This window comes from Artibeus jamaicensis, unplaced genomic scaffold (assembly GCF_021234435.1).
Source record: "Artibeus jamaicensis isolate MK-2021 breed Jamaican fruit bat unplaced genomic scaffold, CSHL_Jam_final scaffold_612, whole genome shotgun sequence".
NCBI lineage: Eukaryota > Metazoa > Chordata > Mammalia > Chiroptera > Phyllostomidae > Artibeus > Artibeus jamaicensis.
The window spans coordinates 10,449,289-10,458,167 of NW_026522049.1; the positions used below are offsets into that span (position 1 = coordinate 10,449,289).

At 44.5% G+C, this 8,879-nt stretch overlaps 1 protein-coding gene across 1 annotated transcript in view; it reads right to left on the reverse strand.

Annotated features, from left to right (window-relative positions):
* Positions 1–1,014, reverse strand: part of CERS3 (ceramide synthase 3) — an 85,939-nt gene extending 84,925 nt beyond the window's left edge. The window contains exon 1 of the mRNA XM_037145884.2: positions 940–1,014. The gene's annotated coding sequence lies outside the window, so the exon portion shown is untranslated. The remainder of the gene's footprint in view (positions 1–939) is intronic.
* Between the last annotated feature and the right edge of the window lie 7,865 nt (positions 1,015–8,879).

Sequence of the window (8,879 nt, forward strand, 5' to 3'; positions counted from 1 at the left end):
TCTACAAATATTATCTGCAAGAACTTATATGTCTTTTCTCCTTAAGGAATTTTTCCCTTTGGCCAGAAATTCTACTGGTGAAATCATAACTGGAAACCCCCATTTATTTTTAAAAAAAAAAAAAAAGCTTATAGGGGAAGAGGAGTGAAAAGGTGCTATTTTAAGTCTGAGCCCTCACTCATGGTAGAGAAGGCACTTGAAGATTATGGATTAATGAATAAATTACTATTCACCACCTGGTGAGTCCCAAATGTTTCTTTTCCTTGCTTTGTATAAGGCTTTTGAGGAAATAAAACTGCTCAAAAGAACATGCTTGCTAAACATGTGCTTGGGTTAGAAAAAGGATAATTTTGTTTTGTTTCTCCCCATGAGGCTGGCAGTCTCAGAGATAATCAGCTGATATCTTCTGGAGATGATGCTGAGACTCTACCCTCGAGAAGGGGCAGCCCAGAGATGAGCACCACCACGGGCAGCCAGCGCTACCCTGTTCCCGAAAGAGCCATCCTGAGAGGGTCTCACCACCCCACCTGCAGCCACGCTTTTGGTTTCAGCGCCAGTGAAGGCTTTCCTGACCAACCAAGCTGTGCTGGCTGAGCCTCGGCCTTGTGGGATTTCACTCTCAGAACAATTCTCCCTGTCCCTTCAACAAATCAGTTCAAACTCTCCAAACAGCCAGGAACACCGGTCCAAAGTAGAAGTTTGGACTCACACTTATTCACCACGGCTCAAGACGTCTGAAGGAAGACTTGCCAGGCAAAGGGATTCAAATTCCTGTATCTTTCTCAGTATATCAGGCCAAAATGAGCATTTTTAGCCCCCCTCCTTCTCTCCCTCCCTCTCTCTCTCTCTCTCACACACAAATACACACACACACAGAGGGTTAAGGCCAACTTGGTTCTGAAAGTTCTCAAACAGTAGCCTCAACAAAAGGGCACCTACCTTCCCAAAACTTCAGTCCACAGAGGCGCCCCCAGCTCGAGCAGTCGGAGCCACCCTCCCAGCGTCCCAGCCAGGTTCCGTCTCCTCAGAGAGCAACTCTCTTCATCTCTGAGCGAGCTCTGAAATTCTTTCAGAGACCCACCCTCTAAAGTTGCAAGTCAAGATTTCTGACTGAGGGCAATCAGTGACGTGAGGCTCAGCTACTGGATGGCACCTTCAGGTTCTTCCTGATGGGATGTCCTTTCCTGTTTCACCACTTGGAGAGGAGAAAACAGGAATCAGTCAGGCACTGGGTTACAGTGAATTGTCTCATCATCGTTGCATTTCAGGACACACAGGTATTAGTTAACTGCTAGACAGGATGGTCTTACTGTGTGTGTTGAAAGGAAGGAATTCCTGCTGCGGAGAGAAACCTGGCACACTGTGGACAACGCACTGTTGGCCGAGCTCGTCTGACAGCCATGGTACTCTCTAGAAGCCTGCGAGCACTGGCAGGGCTTTGTGCTAACGAAATCACCACCACTGCTACCACGCCATGAAGCTCACCAACTGTGGAGCATCGGTCCACAGCAACGCGCCTGTTCCCTAGAAATTGAAGTTTTTTTGAACCACATAAAAACCAGAAAATAAGAGAGTCAGGCCATCTTTCCTTTTTAGAACAGTCAGATGTAGTTCTCTTTGCTTTTATTTGTGCCAGTCTCAAAGGGTCGTCATCACAGACAATGAAAGACAAACCCCTAAGCACAGGATAGAAATGTGTCCGTCTGCTTGAAGCCTTTTAGTTTCAAAGACAAGTGTGTCTGCATTTTTCAATCTTTGTTTGAGATGGTGCGCCTTTTGGGGCTGTTTTCACTTTCTCTTGCCTGAAGAAGGTGCTTTGACAAGTAAGAGCCACAACAAGTTGGTTCCTGTGCCGCTGGTAAGCCAAACCTCGCCTCCCTGGAGATTGGGGAGCACCGCCCACTGTGAAAGCCTCTTCTCATTGGCTGACTTAACTGCTGAAAGACACCTTTCTTCTGCTGCTGGCTAATATATGACAGCAAATTAAAAGCTGTCTAGGGGCTGAGAAGGGAAAACACCAGTTTCAAGTTCTTTAAAATTCCCATTTCTCAAATTTCACTAATGAGTTCAGTTCAAAGGAAGAGGACTGGTAAAGGACTCTTCACTCAACACTTGCTCACTCAAGCCTTCCTAGTCTGGTTTTTTTTCCTCTGCCCAGACTTTTTTGTTCTCATAAGCAGTTGTAAATTGTAAAACTCATTTGGCAGCAGGGCTGTACTCGCAGTCACTGAATGCGGCAGGTGGTGATTCGGACCCTCCTCGTGTCTTACAGGAGCCTCTGCAGCACTGCCTGGTCTCCCTGACCCCAGAGCGCCATGTCTAGTCCATCCTCCTCCAACTGCCACTGGACTCATCTCCCTAATGAAGCATTTTTTTCTTTATCACGTCTCTCTCCCCTGCTGATGAAGCTCCACCGGCCTCCTTTTCCCTCTATGGCTCCTTAGCATGGGAGACAGCCTGGTTACAACCAAGCTCCTAGCATCTCCCTTTGCCCTTCCCACTACTTTCCAGGGAAAATGGACGGACAGCTCCTGGGCCCTTCCATGGGCTGCTCTGGCAAACGAAAGCCTGACTCCCCTGCCAGGTCTCCAGCTCCAGCCCTCCCAGTTCTGTGCATACACCTACATTACAGCACTTACTCCATCATTATCACTCCACTGGTTTTGCATCTGCTTCCCTACCACACTGGGAACCCTTCTGGGACACGCCTTAGACATCTCCCTCTTCCTGGAACTTCACACAGCACCCAGCTGTTCAGTACCCGTCAAACATTTCACACCACCATCGTGAGCGACCAGCACTCACTTTCACTCCGGGAACATCTGGAGAAGACCCCTCAACTCCATTTTTACTTCCCTGCCTCAGAATTAAACAAGCCGAGAGAGTACTATAGAACCACGTTTTTTGTTTTAGTCACTTGTACAATTAAATATTGATACATGCCATCTACTAAAGAAACAGAATGGTCCGGTCAAGCAGGAAGTATTTGTACATAACTTAACACATCCCCTATCATCAAAAGCAGATTGTTATCTGCTCTGCTTCTGACTCACTGTCAAGGTGTAGTTCCTCCTCATTCTTCAGGGACATATGTAAAAAGGAACCTGTTGCACACCCTATGGAAAATGGGGCCACAGCTAAAGAAGTGGAAGTGAGGACTTCTGAAACTCTGCTGGCTGTGGCTGTGGGGAGCGGTGTGTCTATGCGAAAGCCTGGGGCATCTGTACACAGATCCTCTGAGGAAGGTAAATAAACACAAATGTGGTTCTGTTGACAACTCCTTTGAGAAAGAGAAAAGGTAATGCCTCTCTTTTTCTCTTTCTCACTTAGGCCTCTGGATAAATGTATTAGTTCACAGCTGACAGAAAGAGAAAACCCCAGGAAGCACAACAGACAGAGCAAGTTGTATGAGTCAGGGCCATTTCTTCCAGGTAATCCTTAACTTTCATGTTCTGAGAAAACGTTAGGAGTAAGTTAAAACATTAAATTAGTTTTACATTTTGAATTCTCATTCATAGACATTGAGTCATTTATTAAAATCTTAACAATTCACTGCATTTACAAAAGTAAACATCACATCTCTGGCAACTAAATGCAGGCATTTCAGCCTGATGTTAGAGGAGAGGTTTTGTGGGGAGCAGCTGAGATGGTATTTTACACACCAAGCAAGGTTGGTACTAAATGTTCTCAGGTGAGTGTTTAAAGCCTCTACTGAGTATATTTCCTGTAGTACAGTAAGGGAGTAGACCTAATCAGGATCCTGGAGGGCTACCAAGGCACACAGAATAGATTACAGTAAGCAGGACATGGGAACACAGGCTCTGACCCACAGGCAGAAGAGAACTAGATATCATTCCCACAGCTCTGCAGGTCAGGAGCAAAGGGCACACAGCTGCATGGAGTGCAGACATGGATGGAAGCAGGGCAACTTCTGTCATTCTCAGGTATACAGTTCGTTTCAAATGATCTTTAACCTAGTTTTCTAGAAAAGGAAACGTAAGTTTCATAGCCTTGACTTGCTTTTCCATCAAAGGAGAGAATCCCTTCCAAGAAACATAATGAATACAGTTTGGACCATATCGATTTAACCTTACCAGCCCACTTTCTGAGCTTTTAGTTAACAACAAACTTGTTTTCTTGTAATATTTCATTTTATTGTTTTTACAGACTTTTCAAATGCAAAGCTTTGCTCACAGATAGAAATATTAGTCAAAATGCTACCAAACTCCATATTGTGAAAAAACTCCTATGGTCTATAATAAAACAAGCAATCATTTTCACAGATGCCTGGACCAACACCTGCACTGCCTGAATTTGATGACCGCCTCTTACTAACATAAAATAGACTCCTCGATGATTTGCCTGAGTCCCCACAATGGATTACAGATTACATGCATTCACCGGGGCCCGCACTTTCCCTGCCAGACTCCTTTGTGAGAAAGGAAGCAAACTCTGGAGGGAGGTCATCAGGACTAGTGGTGTTCGTACACTCCTTTCTACCCACATGTCCGAACTCCATCCCATCCTGCTTTGTTCTCCACATCACTCGTCACGTCTTGCACAGTGACCCCTTACTTATTCCCTTGTTTACTGTCTGTCTCCCCCATGAGAATGTCAGCTCTGTGAGGCTGGGACTTCTGTCTGCCTTGTTCATGCTGAGTCCTCAGGAGCCAGCAGTTTTTGGCAGAGTCAACACTCAGTGCCGCAAGAATATGTTCAGTTATTTGGTTATTTACAACGTGTCTCTTCCTCTCTCACCAAGAGGTACTTTTTCAAAGGTAATTTGTTGGGCTTTTTCAAAAGTTTAAGTCTATACTGTGAGTTATAAAGATTGCCAGATCTACTTTGAGTTTGCTGGGAGAGGGGGAGACTTTTCCGTTGAAGACTTAAGTCTGTTACATACTGAGCCCCTGAAGCAAAGGATTCTGAGAACCCATATGGCCTGCGCCCTGGGAAAGGTGTGGAGCTGTTTGCCAATCAGATCACACATCCATCATGTGAACTGGCTCTCAACAGCCTCTTGGTTCACAGCCCCCACAGGGGGTGGGCCAGAGGCTCTGTGCACAGAGCCTCAACCACAGGTGTGGCTGTCAGCAATGGGCAGGCCACATCCCATGCCCAGTCCCACTTTGTTCTCATCACGTGACCTTATTCTCATTGGGTGTGTGACTCCAGACAAAGTCACTTAACCTAACTCAGTTCTTTGGGTTTCTCAAATGCAAAGGGAAGAAAATAATAGCTATACCTTTTAAAGTTGTGGAAACATTAAGCTAACAGATATTAAAGCATTTAGGAGAGTACTTGCCATATAGTAAGCACTATGTCAATGTTAGTTATGATTATAATCATACTTATTAATTTATTTCACCCATAGGCTTTATTCCTATGTTACTTCGGAATAGGCTTTACTTCATGGGTATAAACTTACTTTCTCCCATTAAATCTCAAGTACAAAGACTACTTAAAGTCTCCAAAAATAGCACCCATTACCATTCCCTAAACATAGTATTTATTTATTAACTCGTTCAACAGTAGTTACTGGATTCATACTATGTGCCAGGCACATGATATCTTTTAAAGGGTCTCAAGAATGAAAACACAGATGAACAAATGCACTCACCTGCTGCACAGGGTGCAGAGGGAAATCTACCCCTGTGAATGCCACGTGGGTGCACTGATATTCTCTATACTGCAGCATTGGGACCCTAGAGGAGAAGGAGCCTCAAACATTTACTACTTCATATCCCACATTCATGCAAGCATAAGCCATGGATTTTACCCAAGGGGCTAGGACTACATAAATATAGTATCAGGAAACAGACAGAAATGGGCTGATAAAGTTTTCACCCCCCCTTCCCCCCGAAACTGTGAAGGCAGAACCTGGTAACTTCAACACTGGTGCTCTCTTTATCCAACACTGTGCTGACACTTAAGTAAATGAAACATTCCATGTGCTTTGAATGGATTTATACAAGCTCAGAACTTATGTAGGTAGGAAGAAGTAGGAAGCAACAAGTAGATGAGTGAGTGAATATGTCAGCTGTCGGTACTATGTCATGTGTGACAAGAAAGCCAAATGCCCCTTATCCACCAATCATCATCCTTTAACACATGCCTTACATAAGGTGTTTGAAACAAACGGGGAGACGGTGCTTCTGACCTCAAAGAGACAACTGTGTTTTCCCTCTTGCTCCTGTTCTCCCTCCTGTCCCATATCCTACATGCCGCCTCCCAACAAAGGGCTGGGAGAAGAGCTGCTCAGCTAACCCAAAAACAGGCAAAAGCAGGATGGAGGACCCTGTGAAAAACACAAGCTGGGCTAAGTAAGCTTCATTGATGTTGGCCAACCCAGACTCATTCCCGTGAACAAGACATTCAGGCCTCTGCCTTCTTACTGACAACAGACTTGGTTACTCCACGGGGCACCAGAAACACAGATCAGGCTTCAGGCTGAGTGAGCTCAAGTGGGACTGTGGCTGTTGGGCAGGCTCGGTCACTCTGGTCATTTCCAGACCCTCTTACAGAGGAGTTCAAAACCAAACGCATTTCCCCTCATCAGTTGCTTTTGGTGGACACCATCAAAGCTTCTGTGGTGACTAGAAAATCCCACTGCAACTAAAAGTTACCCTGAGACCCCAATCCTGGGGTGTAGGGGCTGGTTTCTTTTCCTTTCTGATCCCTGAGGTCGAGCTGCCCTCCTGCCTGCCAGATTACCAGGTAATCTTAAAACAGCCCTCATCAAATCACTTCCTTGCTCCAGAATTTGTGGCTTCCTTATACTGGTTACATTAAGCATAAACTTCTATGACTGTCTTATTTCCTAAACTCCCCTCCAAAATGTGATCCCCACCCAACCTATCCCACTTTACTCTCCTCTATACCCCAATACTCGTTTCCTCTGGGCTGAGCCAGTGGCTATGTTCACTTTGAACTCTGCTCACATCCACCTGTAATACCTCCTCGTCCATGCCCCACTCAGCTCAGCTTCTCAAACCAACCTGAATCAACCTTTCTCTTCCTTGAGTTTTTCCACGTATTATCCGAATCCCACCTTTATCCCCAGTTCCTATGCAGCCCCACTCTTTAATAGTAAAGTACAGACTAATTCTGTAATACAAGCTGATCAGAGTGTGTGTGTGCGTGCAGACACAAGTGCAGGTGTGTGCCTTGTCCCACTTTCTGAGCCCAGCTCTCACACTGCAGACACACTACCAGGTTCATAGAGGACCCTCAGTAAATATGCATTAAGAACACTGAACGATATATTTTAAGCTATATGTACCTTCTGCTGCAGCTCTTCCTCCTTCCATAGGATGTTCATTCCTTCAATAGTTATTTGTGGAGCACTTTCTATGTGCCTGAAGAGAGGGAAATCACAGTGAACAAGGCAGCTATGGTCCCTGCTCTCTCAGCACTGAGAGTCTCGAGTTCTGGCTATAGCTGGAAAACCAGGCTCACTCTCTGAATGTTGCCAGTCATGGGCTCTCCCTCTGTAGGAGACTGCCAACCAGTCAACCTCACTACACAGCAACTGTTGGAAGACAGCAAAGGGATCTGAGCAAAACACCACCTACGAAGTTGATTATAAAGTGTTCCTCACTGGCTTCTACTGAGGTCTCCAATGAGGAAAAATATTCTTTTTTTTTTAAACCTTTTTTTGCAGTAGGCTGCTTTTGAATTAAAAATCGAGATATCACAACTTGTTCACTGTTGGGTGTTGTTTGAAAGTGTTCTATAGGATGGAATGATTTCTGTTATCTCTTTTCAAAGTCATAACTTCCCTGAAATAGGTCTGCTGCATATAATTATCTCAAAAGAAACCAGGTATAAAAATCAAGCTTTACTAAAAGTGAATAATATGACTCACTGGATATTTACACAAATAATTTACAATTATAATGTCCACTCATTCTTTTGTTCATATATTTATTAAGTCCTTACCATAGCAGTTATGGCACCAGTGACTATGACTAAAGTAAAAATAGTTTGCTTGAGCCCTGGCCAGGTGGCTCAGCTGGCTGGAGTATCATCCCATGCACCAAAAGGTGGCGGGTTTGACCTCTGGTCAGAGAGCATAGGGGAGGCAACTGATGGATGATCGTTTCTCATGTTGATGTTTCTCTCTCTCCCTTTCTGTCTCTAAATTCAGTAAATGCATCCATGGGTGAGGATTTTTAAAAAAATAGTTTGCTTGATCATGTTAAACTGTCTGCAAGGTGCATTTGGAAAAGAAAATACTAGCCATTTACAATTAAATGTCTGACCTAGACATCAGAGGATAAATTGCATGCTGGGAAATTCTCTCCAATAACGATAAATCTAAACTTTTAGTGGTTTAAATCCTTAAACTCAAATCAACCACCTATTCAGCAAGTAAATATAAAGACAATGATTGCAATAAGCATTAAGGGCTTCAAATTTTAGTTATTATTTTAAAAATCTGTTACCAATGCTGAAAAGGACATCACCTGACATGTCAACAAGAAACCCCCTTTGGCTCCATATGCTCCATGTCAAGGTCCCGTGTTTAGAGAAAGTAAGACAACGAACAACCAGAACAGACCTGAAAACTCTCAGACAGTTAAAACTTCATGGCTGGGTTTCAGCAAGGACAATGCAAAGCAACCATCCTCACGTGGCCATGCAGGGCAACAGCAGAAGGAACCTACTAATTATGCATATTTTCCCAGCAGCACCAATGGCTTGTGGTTTCCCTAATCAGCAGCCATCGAAGTGACTGATCTCAAACAACAGAGAGCAATCCTGCCATTCCATTCCTGAACTGTCAGCCACGATCGGCACTGCCTGCGATGGATCAGAGACCAGACAGATGCCATGCTAATAGCATGTAAGGTAAACATAAAACATGGAGCTAATTA